The sequence below is a fragment of the Monodon monoceros genome, unplaced genomic scaffold (assembly GCF_005190385.1).
Source record: "Monodon monoceros isolate NGI ecotype Baffin Bay Population unplaced genomic scaffold, NGI_Narwhal_1 Super_Scaffold_12, whole genome shotgun sequence".
In the NCBI taxonomy this organism is placed as follows: domain Eukaryota; kingdom Metazoa; phylum Chordata; class Mammalia; order Artiodactyla; family Monodontidae; genus Monodon; species Monodon monoceros.
Window position 1 is genome coordinate 13,825,534 of NW_021703768.1, and position 18,786 is coordinate 13,844,319.

The window sequence follows — 18,786 nt, forward strand, 5'->3', positions numbered from 1 at the left end:
ATATATATATATTCTTTTTAAGATTCTTTTCCATTATAGGTTGTTACGAGATATTAAATGTAGTTCCCTGTGCTATACAGTAGGTCCCTGCTGGTTATCTATTTTATATATAGTAGTGTGTATCTGTTAATCCCAAACTCCTAATTTATCCCTCCCCCCACTTTCCCCTTTGGTAACCATAAACTTTTCTGTCTGTGAGTCTATTTCTGTATTTTAGCACATTTATCTGAAGTCTTAAAATGAGTTTGGGCAAAAATATCAGCAAAAAATATTTTTTATCAACAGTAAAATTATCCATTATTGAAAATGTATTAGAAAGCACAAAATAATTTTTAAGGTGTCTGGATATAAGAGCAATATGCAATCAATGGTTTTTAACTTGTTGGAATGATATTAGCTAAGCAGTAACAAAACTATTTCTGTTTTATTCAGCTTATATAATGAATAATAATTAGTAGATATAAGCATGAAATATAGACAGTAAACCACACATAGTAAAATTTAGATCTGATATATTTGACTCAGGAAATTCTTACTTGGTATAAACAGTGGTTGTAAAAATAAACTTACAATGGCGTCAGCTGCAATACGTAAAATGTTCTTAAACTTCAGAACACAAGCTCACTTCAACTTCCAAAGAGAACCTGATAAAAGTTACAAATATTTTCTGAGCAAATGAACACACACACATGTACACAATTTCATATACATTATCACATAGAATATTAGAGAAGCCTTTGATTAAGAACCCTGGGTTGGTAGAAAATATGCACACTGGATTATTAATTATTCTTATTATTCCACTTGGTATTCTTGAGAGATGAGTAAAAGATATTCCCAGATGGTTACTTTATGTCCTATACAAATTTGTTACTTCTGCATTAATTTATCATTGTGAATAGACTATTTTAAATGTATATAATATGGAATTTGTGACTCCCTAGCATGTAGATGTCATTTTGAACCACAAAAGAAAATTATATTACATATAAGGACAAAGTAGATTGACAAGAAAAAAGTTTTTTGAACCAGGCCCAGGCTATTCTAGCATCTCTAGATCTTTCAGAGCAGGAGAAATCATCAAAGGAGACTGAAAAAGAAGAAACTTTTTTTGGTAGATGAAAAACTAGGAAATTAAGGGAGTGTGATGTCATTAAGTTAAAGGCAGAAGGAATTTTGTGGCCAATGGAGTGGGTCAACTGTGATGAATTTGCTGAGATGTTAAGTAAAATGAGGGTGGATAACCAACCATTGGATTTGGAGCAGTGAGGTTATTGATGATCTTGGCAAGAGTAATGTCACTGAAGTAATGACTATAGTAGCTACATTGCAGTGGATTGAGGAGAGAATGGGAGATGAGGGATAAGAAACAGTGACAATAGACAAATCTTTTGAGGAGTTTTGTTTAAAAGGACATGGCTAAATGGTGGGTAGAAATGGAGATAGTTGGAAAGACATGTAAAGACAAAGAAAGAATCTGTTTTTAGATTGGATTTACTAGGGCTTGACTGTATACTGGTGAGAATTGTTCAGGAGCAAGGCAAAACTTGGTGGGGCAGAATTGAAGCCCTTGGGAAGGTGAGAGGTGGTGGAATCCATAGCATTGGAGGGATTGGCCTGGGATAAAAGTGGAGAGATTCCTTCTGCTTCTAACAAGAGTGCAGGCAACAAGTCAGGCCCATATTATGGAAGATTAGTACATTTGGAAGGAGGAATGAGGACGTTTCCAGTTTTTTTTTTTTTTATAGTTTCTCTGTACAATATGAGGTATGGTCATCAGCTGAGAGGTATGAGTGGGAATAAGTGGCAAAGAGTCTTTAAAGTGGAAGAAGAAAGTGAGAAATAGCCATTTTAGAAAGTGAGAAAGCAAGCATAATTAGCAAATGCAGTAGGAGTGATGAGTAATGGTAAACTGCTACTCGAGATTTGTGGTAATAAATTTAAAGTGAGGCCAGGTAGCATAGTTTTGGCATTTTCTTTAGTTAACATTCAGCTACTCATGTTCGTGGAAGGAATCAGCAGATTTGGGGTTTTTCCAGGTGAATGTGAGTGAAAGGAGTGAAGTCAGGGGAGTTAAGAATGTTTGCAAGAAAGATTATAATGCTTGACTGTGAAGTTTAAGTTGGGTAAAAGGAGAGATGAAGACACTCATATGAATATGGATAGGGAAAAGGTTGTACGGCCAATATTTTGTTTAGAAAAATGAAATGACAGTATTAAGTAATGAGCTGGAATAATAGAATGTGGTTATTGCTGAGTGAGAAGCTTGAAACTGAGGATTTCAACATAATGCAAGAATGAGAGATCATGAAGTCAAGTAGATGACTGTGAGATTGCTAATGGGAGGTGAAAAATAAGATCCCTGAAGGTGAGGAGCTCAGAGGCAGAGAGGTGAATTTTGGGAGGATCATTTATTTAGAAGCTGTGGCCAAGTAAAATGATAAAGGAGTAGGAGTGAAAATAAAGGCAGTGATGCAGGTGCTATAGTCATCATCAGAGAATGAAGGATGCGATTGAGATATCGGTAGATGATGACTGAAGAAAGTTTATTGAGTGGCAAAATCATTTGGCATGAACTTCCCAGAAAGTACAAAGTTTGAAATAAGAAGTGAGATGATTTGGAAGTGGCAGTGAAGAGCATGGAGGAAATTTACCCCACCTCCAGGGCTTGAAAGACACAAACAGCTATGGAACAGCATCCACTGAAGAAGGCAACAGGAATCAGTATTATAGGCAAGAAGGTGAAGGAAATTTTCAGAGAAGTTGAAGGTCATAGGGGTTTGTGGATGACAGAGTGTTTAGATGGCACAATTCAAGGGCCAAAAGTAAGGGAGGTTAGAAAGATGGATCAGGTTCAGGGAGGTACAGAGGCCCTGGGGATAAGGAAGGACCTGGGAGACTCAAGCTTCTTTGACTGATGGGATGCAGGTAGATTTGATCTGGACACCTTGGGGGAAGGCAGGAAATCCATTCAACCTGGAAGGTCTGGAGCCACAGATGTAATTACTGCAGGTTCTTGTTGTGTGCAGGGGTAACTTGGGAGATGGGTGCAAAACTCTGCAGAGAGCTGATCTCTTAGGTAGCCAAGAACATGGGATTGTTGTGGTCTCTTGTTTTCTATAGAAGAGTGGTGTCACAGACCCTGGATTGACTATCTCACCTGGCATAAGTAGCTTTGAAAGGGCCTCTGCTCTCTTCCTCTCCATGTATTTCCAGAGCACCAAATGACAAAAGTTATTGACAAATCTTGAGAAATTTGAACCTTTGGAAAGACAGAGCTTCACTCTCTCCAGATCTCCATACATGGAGCTGTCTGTCAAGTCCCTCCCTCTAGGGCACACTGCACAACCTCACTCCAGAATTCCCTGCAAAATATCACTCCCTCAGAGATCCTCTCCCTGAGGAAACAAGGGCCTCTTCAGTCAAGTTTATTTGCATCTTAACCTCTTTCAGACAGAGACTGGGGTAAATCATTTTTTGCTCAAGGCCAACAAGAATCAGTGAAAGAAAGTGTTAAAAAAACAGAGGCAAGTCAGCCAGGAAGATAATCTCTGGGTGGAGAATTCCTTCCTTGTCTGAGAGAAGTAAAGAAATGGTAATGGAAGGGAAATGACAAAAGCCTAGGAGCTGGTCTTGAAACAGGCAGTAACCTTGCTTCCGTGCTGCTAATCTCATATCACACAGTCCTAGGGCGCATGGCCAAGTGGCGTAGCTGGGCAAACTTTCTTCTGTGTGTTTCAGGAGAGGAAAATCTTATACTATCACGTGTGTCTTGAAAAGGCCATGCCCCTGACCTGTGAGCATAATCCTGAAACTCAATGTCCTTGAGTCCCCAGTTGTGCCACTCAAAGGACCCAATCGCATTTGCTCAGTTTCTCAAAGAGCTGCTATTTGTTTTTTTTTGTTTTGGGTTTTTTTTTTTTAATTAATTTATTTAGTTTTGGCTGCATTGGGTCTTCGTTGCTGTGTGTGGGCTTTCTCTAGTTGCAGTGAGCAGAGCCTACTCTTCATTGCAGTGCACAGGCTTCACATTACGGTGGCTTCTATTGTTGCAGAGCACAGGCTTTAGGCGCATGGGCTTCAGTAGTTGTGGTACGCGGGCTCGGTAGTTGTGGCGCGCGGGCTTAGTTGCTCTGCGGCATGTGGGACCTTCCTGGACCAGGGCTCAAACCCGTGTCCCCTGCATTGGCAGGAGGATTCTTAACCACTGCGCCACCAGGGAGCTGCTATTTTAAGGACCCTGACTAGTACTGCAAGTATTTTCTAAACCATTCTCCCATTATGAGAACTTTAAAATAATAACCCCTTTTCAATTGGTGTAATGCACAGAGAGCTGCTCTTGGAACAGGTCACTCCTTATTCTGGTCTCAGTCCTGGTACAGATTAGGAGAGTGACTTAGGGAAAGACATTTTGGCTTGCTGGCCTCAATCTTCTGCTCTGTAAATGGGAGAATCAACCTCTTGCTAGTTCTAGCATCCTGTGAACCATAAAATAGAATTCTAAGAGAATTCTAAGAGCGGGGTGTGTAACGTCCCTTTTAGCCAGGAAAGTTGTACCCCACTGGTCATCAAGGACATGAAAATTTCAAAGCAACATTATTTTAATTTTTGCTCATTGAGCTAATGAAGGTAAAATAGAATGTCTGGTGCTGCTGTGAGTGCAGAAAAATAGACTCTCTCAAGTATTGCTGGTGAGGGGGTAAAGTGGCACAGTAGATCAGAAAGTGATCTACCAATAGCATCAATAAATTTAAAAGCATACAAGTTCAACAAGTCAACGCCTGGAATACCTGTTTATATTTCCTATGATAAATATCTACTTATTAACTATAAGGAAAGAAAAAGAACATAGAGGATGGAAGGAAATGGGAAAGGTAAGAGGGAAGAAAGGAAGAAGGAAGAGGAAGAATGAAAAAGGATGTTGTTTTTCATTTAGTGAGATAAGAAAGAATGAAAGTTCTTTTTTTTTTGCCAGAGAGAATCAGGAGTTCAATTTTTGACATGTTGAGTTTGAGATGGATATTAGACCTAAAAGTGGAGTAATTGAATAGGTTTTTTGGATATAAATGGATATAAATGAATTAGATATACTCCATTCTTTTATTCCAGTATTTCTTTTGCTTAATGGCAGACATGGCTTGTGACTTGGTTGGGATTGGAATTTGGTTTCGGATTATGCAGCAGAATTTAAATACTGAATATAATAGTACAGACCTAGACCCTGTGGGATTCAGCCTTCAATTGGTAGTTGGTAATTTCCTGGTAAAATCTGCATCCTTTACATATTTAAGATTGACATATTTTGGTACAAATAAAAGTTTTAACTGCACGTGCTCCTCCTTGTTTGAGAAACTCTATACTTCTATAGGTTTTCTTCTAGAAGAAGCATTCCTACTTCAAAGGTCCCTTTAGTGAAGGACTGGGGAATCTACTATGTGCCAAAGGAATGTCTGCTGTATATTCAGGGAAGACTCCACAGATACTCACAAAACGTTGCAGAGTTGAGGGTAAAAGGTCATTTATCTGATTCAAGGAATGTGTTCATTCCACCATGGTAAGGGGCAGGAGAAACACAGCTAATTGCTGTCCTGAAGCATTTTCCTGAAAATGTGTCCCTTCTTTGTTTCAAGTCAATCCAAAGTGAAGCATCTTTCTTAAAATAAGAAAAAGAGCATCACCATTTTAATAAGAAGTTGGTTAAGTCACCAGTGAGAGAGAAATGATGATGGTTTTATTTTGCAGTCTTAGCTCATCTTTGACATTTCCTTTCAGAAAACCAAGTGGCCTCACCCTTTTTTATGCCGCTCAGAGGAAGCAGCTGCAAGAAAGGTAGTGCTGCTACTGGGAATATACCCTGAGAAAACCATAATTCAAAAAGAGCCATGTACCACAATGTTCATTGCAGCTCTATTTACAATAGCCAGGACACGGAAGCAACCTAAGTGTCCATGAATGGACAAAGAAGATGTGGCACATATATACAATGGAATATTACTCAGCCATAAAAAGAAACAAAATTGAGTTATTTGTAGTGAGGTGGATGGACCTAGAGTCTGTCATACAGAGTGAAATAAGTCAGAAAGAGAAAAACAAATACCGTATGCTAACACATATATATGGAATCTAAAAAAAATGGTTCTGAAGAACCTAGGGGCAAGACAGGAATAAAGACGCAGACATAGAGAAAGGACTTGAGGACACGGGGAGGATGAAGGGTAAGCTGGGACAAAGTGAGAGAGTGGCACTGACATATATACACTACCAAATGTAAAATAGATAGCTAGTGGGAAGCAGCCACATAGCACAGGGAGATGAGCTAGGTGCTTTGTGACCACCTAGAGGGGTAGGATAGGGAGGGTAGGAGGGAGACACAAAAGGGAGGAGATATGGGTATATATGTATACATATAGCTAATTCATTTTTTTACAAAACAGAGATTAATGCAACATTGTAAAGCAACATACTCCAATGAAGATGTTAAAAAAAAAAAAAAGAAAGGTGGTGCTGGAGGCTGATGAACTCTGACACGTGATCAGAGGATTTCTGGAAAATTGAGCACATCATCTTTAGAAAGTGTTGTGTTTTCATGAATAGGATAGTTATACCATATTTTAGGCAAAACACTTGGTATTCCATGAGCGATTTTAAAAGGAAATGTTTACAATAAATTTTAAAGAATTTTTAACTTAAAGGCATGTCATTGCTAGAAATATTTAAATAACATATAGCTGTATATCTAGAAGAGTATCAAGTCATAGTTAAACATTTACTGGTAAGATAAGACTCAGGTCCCTGCTTTTGTCAGGATTTTTTCAGTGGTGTGTGAAGGAAAGTTAACTCCAAGGGGCTTAACTGTGGGAGGGGCTTTGCTGGCTCACAGAACACCTGGGCTAGGATAGGTAATACCAGGCAAGGCCAAAGCCAGGCACTCACACAATGATGTCTGACACCTGTCTCTCCCCATCTCCTGGCCCTGCTTTTTCTGTGTTGGCTTCATTCTCAAACATCTCTTTCCTTCATGGGACAAGATGAATCCCAGCAGCCCCAGGTCTACATTCCATTAGCTAAGCAACCTCAGAGGAGAAAAGAATGTCCCTTTGCCCAGAGTTCCAGCACCCAACCTGGGGCTCAATCTGATTGGTCTGGCTTGGGTGGAATGCTTGACCCTGAGCCAATTTCTGAGATCTGGAGTGGAACTTTGTGATTGGATGGGCTCAGGTCACCTGCCCACAGCTGGGATTGCAGGGGTAAGGGGAGGTTCATGGCTACCTGAACCCTAGGAGCAGAGTTGTGTATTAGTTTGCTAGCGCTGCTATAACAAAATACCACAGAATGGGTTTCTTAAACAACAGAAATTTATTTTCCCACAGTCTGGAGACAGGAAGTCCAAGCTAAAAGCTATGGCAGATTTAGTTTCTCCAGAGGCGTCTCTCCTTGGCTTGCAGATGGGTGTCTTCTCACTGTGTCCTCATGTGGCCATTTTTCTATGCATGCATCTCGTGTCTATTTCTCTTCTGATAAAGACACCGATCCTATTGATTAGGATCCCAAACTTCTATGTGTGTCCTTATATCCACAGTGAATCTCTTATAAACAGCGTATAATTAAATCCTGTTTTTTTAAAAATCCATTTTGCTAATCTATGTATTTTGATTGGGGAGTTTAATCCATTTACATTTAAATTAATTATGATAGGAAAAGACTTAACTATTGCCATTTTGTTTTCTGTTTGTCTTGCAGCTTTTTTCCCCTCATTTCCTCTTACTGACTTCCTTTGTGTTTAGTCAACTTTTTATAGTGACACTTTTGATTCCCTTCTCATTTTTTTGTGTGTATATTCTACAGATATTCTTTTTGTGATTACTATGGAATTATAATTATGGAATTATAAAATATAATGTTATAGCAATCTATTTTAAACTGATACCAGCTTAATTTCAGTTGCATACAAAAACTCTACTCCTTTACAGTTCTGTACCCCTCTTGGTGTTATTGATGTAATGATTACATCTTTATATATTATGTACACATTAACATAGATTTATAATAATTTTTTATGCTTTTGCCTTTTAAATCTTATAGAAGAATAAAAAGTGGAGTTATGAACCAAAATTAAAATAATACTGATTTTTGTATTCATCCACATATTTTCTTTTACCAGAACTCTGTATTTTAGTGTGGCTTTCAGTTACCATCTGGTGTCTTTTAATTTCTACTTGAAGGACTCTCTTTAGTACTTCTTGTGGGGCAGGTCTAGTGGTAATAAACTACCTCAGGTTTTGGTTCATCTGGGATATCTTAATTTCTTCATCATTTTTGAAGAACAGTTTTGCCAGTTAGAGACTCTTCAGCTGACAGAGTTTTGCTTTTCTTCTAGCTCTTTAAATATATCTTTCCAATGCCTTCTGGCCTGTAAGATTTCTGCTGAGAAATATACTGATAATGTTTTTGAGGAGTCCTTGTATGTGACCATTTCCTTTTCTCTTGCTGCTTTCAAGATTCTATCTTTGTCTTTGGCATTCAACAGTTTGATTATAAGGTATCTCAGTGTGACTCTCTTTGGGTTCCTCCTCTATGGAGTGTGTTAGTCTTCTTTTATTTGTATATCCATGTATTTCCTCAAATTTGGGAAGTTTTTGGCCACTCTTTCTTCAAGTAAATTCTCTGCTTCTTTCTCTCTTCTCCTCCTGGGACTCCTCTCCCCCTCACCCCCTCACCCCCACTCATAATGTAATATGTACATTGGTCTGTTTGATGGAGTCCCATAAGCCCTTTAGGCTCTCTTCATTTTTCTTCATTCTTTTTCCTTTTTGCTCCCCAGTCTCAATAATTTAAATTAACTTTCTTCAAGTTTATTGATTTTTCTGCCTGTTCAAGTCTGCTGTTGAACCCCTCTAGTGAATTTTTCAATTCCAGAATTTCTGTTTGGTGTTTTATTACTTCTATCTCTGCTGATATTCTAATTTTTTTTACCTATCATTTTCCCAATTTCCTTTAGTTCTTTGTTCATGTTTTCCTTTAGCTCTTTGAGCGTATATGAGGCAGTTGCTTTAAAGCCTTTGTCAAATAAATCTAAGGCCTTTGTTTTCTCAGAGATGGTTTCTGTAGATTTGTTCTGTTCCTTTGATTGAGCCATGTTTTCCTGTTTCTCTGTATGCTTTGTGATTTTTTTTTAATTGGGCATTTGAAAAAATAGCTACCTTTCCCAGTTTTTACAGACTGGCTCTGTGCAGGGGAAAACCTTCACTAATCAGCCCAGCATAAATACTTAAGGTCTTCTTAAGACTTTTCACGGTGTGCATCTTTTCTGGGCTTGTGTGTGTGTGTGTGTGTGTGTGTGTGTGTTTTCCAATTCTCCCATATGCACAGCTGTTTTTAAGTGTCTTGATTTCCCTTAGAGTCTCACCCCTGTTTCTTCTTGGGGGCCTTAGCTGTTCTATTTCATTCCTCATTCAGAAATCTCTTACCATAGGCATCTAGGGTTGGTCATCTTCTTACAGTTTTCATAAGCTGTGCCTGATACTTCCCAGTTTCCCTTAGTTTGTTGGAGATCTCAGCTGTTTTTGAGAATCTGAACCCAAAGTTAGATGACTCAGAAACCAATCTCTCAGGCAGCATGCCGACAGGTTAGCACACTGAAAATTCACTCTGCTCTATTATCTCTCTGGCTAGTGGAAAGTAAATGAGAATCAAGCCACTGCTTCTCCCAAACTGTGCCATGCCAGGTAGGAGGTGGGGAAAGGGGGAAAGGGCAAATAAAATTTCATGAAGTTTCCTACCATTTTGAATGTGACTTTTTCTTGACTGGACATTTGTTTGGTTTTTGTAGCTCTTTTACTGATTTCCAGAGCACCTATAAAGTTATGTTAGTCAGTTTCTAGTTTATTTAATGTTTCAAAAATGAAGGTCTGGAATTTCTTAGTCTACCATCTTGTTGATATCACTCTTCTCTCCCTTTTAAAAATATAATGGGAACTAGGACCACAACCTGTGCCATCTGAGAACTGATATGCATTCTTGCCAAAGTGAGCTCTCACCTGGGCTAGAAACTGGAATGGATTCTCAGCACATTAGTGGGACATTGCAATTCCTCCTTTGAATTAATATGCATTCCCATAGGAGCCTCTGAGAATTGGAAGGGCAGAGGCAGCCAGTTTCAAGCCTTTCTTTGTCAGTAAGGAGGCTTTCTTCAAACTATAAGTCTTGGAAGACTACAGGTCAGGCACTCTATTTTCCCAATTAACATTTACTTCAGACTTCCTGCCAAAGAGGGAAAGATTAGACAAAGTTGGCTGCCATTGCAATCGTCCCTTTGACCTTTTCCTGAACACAGGAAGTAGGACCATCGGTTCAGATTTATGTCAATTTACAAACCAGAGTGGATTATTGCCTACTAGGTGTATTGCAGAGGAATTAACTTTCAACTGAGGTGACCCAGAAAGGGAAGCTGTTTCAGCAGAGACCTTCTGCCCCAAGAAATTGGCTTTTAATGACCAATTTCTTTTCATGTCAATTCACTAGAGGCAGTTATGTTCAGGAATCTTTTTTTATTTAACTCACCTCTGATGCTTTTATTCACCTCTGAGAAAGGATAGACATTAATTTGCTTTTGTGACAGGGAACTGAGAATGCCATAAGTCTGCTAAAGAATGTCAGAAAAGGAAGACAACATTGTGTGTTGTTAACTAATGGAACATCTAAACAAGTAAGCTCTTGACCTTGAAGTTCCCTTATTGCAGATTAGCTTATACTGCTCAGACTTATAAAATGACTGTGTACACAGGTTCATTAGAAATGATAATCACTGATTACCATTGTTATATGCCTTCTATTTCTCCTGGTTTTGCACAGTTGGCCTCCTCTTCCTGTTACATTCATGGATTCTGGTAAAAACTAACCTGTATAGTAGTCCATTTGAAAACTGATGTTAATTTAAAATTTTTGTTTCTGGTTTCTATCTTTCCATTTTGTATTTTTCTAGGGTACTCAGTAAGAATGTGTCATTATGATAAAGTTGTGGAACTATTTTCTTATATGATTTAAAGAAATCTTGCGCACAATTTTATAGTTACTACCTACGTTGTGGGACTTTATCTAATGACTCTATGTTTAAGGAAAGAAAGAGACAGGTTTATTGCTTTTGAAACAGGCTAAACAGCATGGGATTATTAAATTATAATCATGTTCTTATAGTGACCCCCTGTGTGACCTAAAGAAAGTAAAGGGACACACAAATTGGAAAAAGGGGACAGCCTGATAAATAAAACAACTGATATTTAAATGCACTCATCAACAAACACGCTTTCTGAAGGAGGTACTATGTATAAATACATATGGTGGTAATCTTGCTTTGACAACCTTTTAATTGGAATGGGCGTATTTTTTTCTTCTCACTAACACTTACTTTCTTAAAGGAGTGGATGGAATAAGGGATGAAAGAAGTACAATGAATAATTTCTTTGTTTTTAATGAGCTTTTAAAATAGAAATTTCAAAATGCTACATATTAGTCATAGTGAAACACATTATAAATCAGAGTTATCTTTGGAAATATTTTTTTTAAAAACTACTATACAGATAAAAATAAATATCCTTTTGCATCAGTCATGCATAACAATCCCAGATTATAATCAGAAATCTCTCTGTTTGAAAGGAACCCTGAACACATGCAGCTGTTGGCGGACAGAGAGTGTTGCGTGTGTCAGTTTTAGGACAAACCATATTAACCCCAACCACCTCTTGAAAAATTGTTTTATTTTGATGTCCCTAAGGGCAAGCCCTTTTCGCTGGTGAGTGCAGTCATCACTGCAATAGTTAAACACGCAGAGAACACATCAGAGTGAAAAAATAAACAACAGTTTCCTTGCAAAAATCAGGAAGACTGTCTCTTCCATTTTGCAAAGGGAAGTCAGTGACCTTTAGCAGGGAGTGTTTCACTCCTGATTATAACTACTTCATTATTTCAATCATATTCTAAACTTTTAGGTTTGGAAAAAGGAACATATGAGAAAAAGAAACTGTGATTCAACGTTGGCTAGTGTCTTGAAACCTGGGGACATCAGAAGACCCAGAAGTGGAGTGTCTGTGATAACATGGTGAACACGCATTGGGATACTATTCCATAACATCTTACGGAAAAACCCGAATGAACTTTTTGGCCAACCCAATAGCATACTCAATAATCCTTCCACCTCCCCTCCCCAGGCAGTTTCCTGGGGCTGAGGGATAAGGAAGACTTACAATACTATTAAGCCAAACATTTTTGCTTCCCCAAAAAGAAGTTTTCATAACAAGTTTCCCAAGCCCTGTTAACTGCCCGAAGTACGTCTGTTAAAGGAAATTTATCTTTAATTAATAAACCTTCATAGTTTTCTATCAATACTCAGATCCATCTACCCTAAGAATTTTTCCCATTTCTTTCTTTGACGATAAATGTTTTGTTCCTCATATTCAGAGGAGCAGTATAGGAAAAGCAATGCTATTTTACAGGTCCTAGGTGAGTTATTTTAAAACGAGAAGGTTATGTGCAGGAAACCCCCTAGTGGGAACCTTAACTTGGACGTTACATGGTCTTTGATCTCTCTCCTCACTGCTCTGTAGGAGGAGAGGCTATCTCCCAACTCCTGCTGACCCAGCTATGTTCTCAGCCATAGCAATGTTTTGATACCTGTGGTTTCCTGGCCTCTAGAGGTTGTGTGTTTGGCAGTGGGGAGGGTGAAGGAGCAGGCAGCAGACCAAGGAGTTTTGCTTGAGATATGGGATTGCAGTCTAGGAGTAAAGCCTGAAAAGTCTAGAAGTCCTAGTCCCAGATTTCTGACCTCTTGTTTCTACAACCAAGTGAGCCTCTAGCACTACTAGTTTGGTGCCTGTTTTCTGACGAAAACTCAGACCATGATGAACTAAAACATACAGCTCAATGAGAGAGAATTATAAAGTTTGTCATCTTAAAAGTATTTAACTAGTAATAAATAATTAAATGTATTTAAACCAGACTCAATCAATCAAGCTTTTGAAAAGATCGTCAAGTACCTACAGTTCCATTTGTCTATCTCTCTACCCGTTTGTAAAACTCAAACCTGTTTGAAGAATGTGTTGCTAAAATGTAATAACTAATCTTACATGAACTCACACAAAATAATGATAGGAGACAATTTTCACAGTAAGTCAAGTAATATCTTCAGTCCTTATTTATATGTGATTCACTTGGAGTGAGTTTTCTCAATGTTGCAACCTGAGTAAGTTAATAGGGGCCAAGTGGAGACAGAAATCCTGCCCAAGGGAAGAGGGGAGAATTCTTAATTACTTCCCGTGCCCAGGAAGAGTTATGGAAATCAAGGCCTAGAAGGTGAGATGGTCACTTCACATTAAGATGAACGACATCTTGGAAATAGAGAGAAGGTGGTTGCTCTTCGGTTTCATTTGTGTAAGATAAGTAGTGTTCCCAGAATATTCAAAATAATGTCATGTACCACTGCAGTGATTTCCAGAAGCTACAGTTTCAGTTACCCATCGTTTTTATTGAGGTATAGCTAATTTACAGTATTATATTAGTTTCAGGTATATGCCTTAGTGGTTCAAAATTTTTAGAGATTATATGCCATTTAAAGTTATTATAAAATATTGGTTACATTCCCTGTGCTGTACAGTATATCATTGTAGCTTAGTTATTTTATACATAGTAATTTGAACCTCTTAATCCCCTACCCCTATCTTGTCCTCCCCCTTTCCCTCTCCCCACTGGTAACCACTAGTTTGTTCTCTATATCTGTGAGTCTGATTTGGTTTTGTTATATTCATTCATTTGTTTTATTTTTTTAGATTCCACATGTAAGTGATAACATATAGTATTTGTCTTTCTCTGTCTGACTTATTTCACTAAGCATAATACCCTCCAGGTCAATTCATGTTGTTGCAAATGGCAAATTTTCATTCTTTTCTATGACTGAGCAGTATTTCATTGTATATATATATATATATATATATATATATATATATATATATATATACATTGCTTAGGTTGCAACTTATCTTGGCTATTGTAAACAATGCTGCTATAAACATCAGGGTGCAAACCATTGAACTGACAGTGTATTTCTCAGTGAATATTCACTGGCATATACTATAAATTAAAAATAAGTTAATAGAACAATAGATTTGCAACAGATTTCTGTATATTAATTTTTGTACCCTGCAACTTTACTGAATTCATTTATGAGGTATATTTGTTTTCTGGTTCAGTGTTTAGGATTTTCTGTGCGTAGTTTCATGTCATCTGCAAACAGTGACACTTTTACTCCTTCCTTCCCAATTTGGATTCCTTTTATTTCTTTTTCCTGCCTGATTGCTGTGGCAGTTAGGTATATTTTGAACATATTAGAGGTTCTGTTAATTTTACAACTTTGGAAATTCACTCACACAAGAAAATATTTGTTAAGGAGAGCCAGAAGCCCTCTAGATGGTTACATAGCATCATATGGAAAGAAGAATGCACACAAAGCTATTTGTTAAGCATATATTATTTAGGTTCAGGCAAGTTTGTTGGTTGCAAGATTTTATTTACCAAGTCAATTTAAGCTTCTTTCACTGGCAATAAACTATGCTTAATTTTTTAGCTTTATTCTTAGAATTTCTAATATTGATTTTTGAATGGTCTTTGGTATACTATATATTGTATAGCAAGCTCAATTTTTCATTAGTTCATCCATTCATTATTTTCCTTGTATTCTGCCCTTGGATAGAACAAAAACCATCCTATCCCTGCTGTTGAGGAGCCCACTGTTTAGAACGGTTGTTGATGAATGATTTACTATAATACATATATAAATAACACTAAAAGGATTTGAAACACACACTTAAGGTCAGAAGGATTAGCACAGTAAATCAAGGAGGAAAATAAAAATGTAAATAAATCCTGAAGTGATTTTTAAAAGTAAATTTATTTGTTTTATTTTTGGCTGTGTTGGGTCTTCACTGTGGTGCACAGGCTTCTCATTGCGGTGACTTCTTTTGTTGCAGAACACAGGCTCTAGGTATACGGGCTTCAGTAGTTATGGCATGCAGGCTCAGTAGTTGTGGTGCACTGGCTTAGTTGCTCCATGGCATGTGGAATCTTCCTGGACCAGGGCTCGAACCCATGTCCCCTAAATTGGCAGGCGGATTCTTAACCAGTGCGCCACCAAGCAAGCCCCTGAAGTGATTTTTGAAGACAAAAAAAATCCCCATATTCTTATTTTGAATTCCCAAAGCAACTGGAGTATGTTTGGTGGATATTCAACTTATGCTTACTGAATGAATTCCACACAATAAAATGTTAAAAGGCAACAGACCATAAACTGCTGTCCCATAGGCTTGTTGTTGAGACATATTGAATTCAGAATGTTTCGACAGAAGTTTAAGGGCTATATGATTCTTCTGTTTCCATCCTCCATCTATTTTCAGTTATTTTCATTACTTTACCCACATTTCCCAAGAGTTCAATTCTTTCTACTTTTGTTTCATTGTTCTAGACAGGTTTTTACATATTAGAAATGCTCAGCAGAGTGTTTTTTTAATTCACTGTTTTTCGAGTAAGATTAATTTTCACATTTCCCACAGGTTCAGTCTTTAATCTTCTACATTATATGAGTAGAAAAATATAGCAACCATGGGTAAGTGAGATTTTGAATCTCAAGTCTTGGAGACAAGTTGATGGAACTACAGGAGGGAAAAATCTCTCTCTTTCTCTCTCTCTCTCTCTCTCTCTCTCTCTCTCTCAACCTCTCTCTTGTCTCTTATAAGCACCAGTAATATGCTTTAGGAATAATTGTACGTAGTCCTCAAATTTGAACCAAAACTCAAAGAGTAAGCAAGCTAGGGAACCTACGAATAAGTAAGCAGAGGAAACCAATCTCTACCATTCTCAGTGGGTTTGTTAAATCCGTATGTTTCCTCCAGTTTGGGGCCGAAATTTCTTTTTATTATTTTTCTAAGAAACATTTTTTGTTTTTATGAAATAAAGTTGCTTATTTCCTCAGCACTGTTCTGTTTGTGATTTGGCAAAAAGATCATCTCTAGCTCTTTGGAGGAGGTTGTTGAAACACATTTTTTTTTTTTTTTTTTTTTTTTGCAGTACGCGGGCCACTCACTCTTGTGACCTCTCCTGCTGTGGAGCACAGGCTCGGGACGCGCAGGCCCAGTGACCATGGCTCATGGGCCCAGCTGCTCCACGGCACGTGGGATCCTCCCAGACCGGGGCACGAACCCGTGTCCCCTACATCGGCAGGCGGACTCCCAACCACTGCGCCACCAGGAAAGCCCTGAAACCCATTTTAAAAAGCCACTTAATTGACTCATTCTAGGAGAAGCAACAACTCTTTTTACAGTACTCAGAGTGGCCTTGGGGATTTTATTTATTATAGCTCTACAGAGTACCTCTCAATCTAAAAGGCTTAAATTTAGTTATCTACACAAAAGAAAATCTCTTAAGTGGAATATTTTCTTTTGTTAATGCTAAGTGAAGAAAATAGAAGGTGGTCAGTCTTTTTTGCTGTGGGATAAATTATAAGGTGGAAGAAAACTGTCTAAATAGATCAGCAAATTTAGTAGTCACATGGGAACTAGATCAACATAGTCAACATGGTCTTCAACAGGGACATTCTGAACTCTGAACTTGGAGGCTTGCTAGAGATGTTTTCCTTTCTAAGAAGGCTCTTTTCATGACCGTGTATATCTTCCTGCCATTTTTCCTCCTTGCTTTAATGAGCATGCACCTCATTTGGTCCGCCATACTTTATAGCTACTGACAAATTATTACTTCTTCATTTCCCTAACAAAATTCCTGAAAGCTCTATTCCCTCATTTCCCATTCACTCTCCATTCATTATAGTCTGACTTCTTTCACTCTTCCACCCACACATTAATCTCTGGGAAAAAAACCAACAAAAACCCAAAAGAAATTTTAAAACATTTCCCTTTAAGATAGATCTTAATGGCTAAATAGCTTTCCATTTTGAACAACTGCCTGCCCACTGATGTCAAGTCAAAAAGAAAATGCTTAATTAATTTCTTCCTTTTTTGAAAAAGGAAGAAAACACCTTCTGCAAGATGGAGAAAATTCCATGCCTTGAACTCTGTCTCTGTCCCAGAGAACAAGCAGTGGTATTCCAGAGAAATATAATTTTATTGAAGAAGCTTAAGTCTCTTTGGCAAAGCTTAGAAAAGAGACAGTGGAAAGTGACAATCCAATGGCTTATTCTCAGATCTCATCTTACTTGATATTTCTGCATTTTCCCACACTCTTGCCCCCTACTTTTATCTGGCAGCCTTCTCCCATGCCTCAACACCCCCACTGACTTTCTCACAGCAGGGCCTTGTTTCTGTCCACATTTTCCTTCTCAGTCTCCTTAGCTCATCTAGTCTCATCTCACCTTCAGTGACAGAATCCTCCAGGACCTGGTGTCAGTTGTCTCTTTGCCACAGCACATCCACCCTTATGCCCCTACTTCTGCCCACAGGCTATTGTCCCCTAACCACTCTTTCCATACCTGACCCTTCCTCTGAGCTCAAGACCCACATTTCCATTTTCCCAAGGCAAATCTCAACTTTCTTATCCTTTGAGCACCTTAAACTTCACAGGTTTTAGTCTTTTACTTTTAGTCTTTTACTCCCCTTCCCCTTCCTTCCTCAAAACTGTGTCTCCTCCTGCATAAACTGCACAGAAAATGGAATCATGTTGCCTCAGCGTCTTCTTTCACACCATCATCCTCCATATCCAATCATCCTCAGATTCTTTGTCAGATATGCTTCTTAAATAGCTGCTCGATCTGTTTTCTTTACCTTCATGACCATTCTTCACCTGTCATCGGGCCATTGAAATTGTTTCTTGCCTCCTCCTCCCTCTCCCTGGGTTCTTTCTTCTCCAAATCTTATCCAATAAGTAATAGCCTATTTTTTAATGGAAAAATGATATTGCACCCCAATATATAGCAGCACTACTTACAATAACCAAGACATGGACCCTACCTAAATGTCCACGGACAGATGAATGGATAAAGAAGATGCAGTATATATATGTACAAGGGAATATTACTCAGCCATAGAAAAGAATGAAATGCCATTTGCAGCAACATGGATGGACCTAGAGATTATCACACTAAGTGAAGTAAGTCAGACAGAGAAAGAGAAATATCATGTGATATCACTTATATGTGGAATCTAAAAAAATGTTACAGATGAACTTATTCATAAAACAGAAACACACTCACAGACATAGAAAACAAACTGATGTTTACCAAAGGGGAAAGGTCGGGGGGAGGGATAAATTGGGAATTTGGGATTAACAGATGCACACTATTATATATAAAATAGATAAACAACAAAGACCTGCTGTATAGCACAGAGAACTATATTCAATATCTTTTAATAACTTACAATGGAAAAGAGTCTGTACATGTTGTGAATCACTGAATCACTAGCTAAATCACTTTTCTGTATACCTGAAGTATTTTAAATTAACTATACTTCAATAAAAGTTTTTTAAAAAGAGAAAAAAGTGATATTACTACCTAGAAATATTACAGTGGCTTTCAGTCACTCTAAATCCTAAGATAAAGTCAAGACTTTATCTTATGAGATAAAGATCATATGAGAACTTACAGACTCTGACTCCAGTTTACTTGGCCAGCTTTGTTTTCTACAAGGTCTTCCTCTACAACAAGTCAAGTTCGTCAGAATCTTTTTGGACTCCTTAGCTCTTCCTTCACTTGGAATGACTTCAGTTTTCTCAGTCTGATTACAGAATACTGGTCCA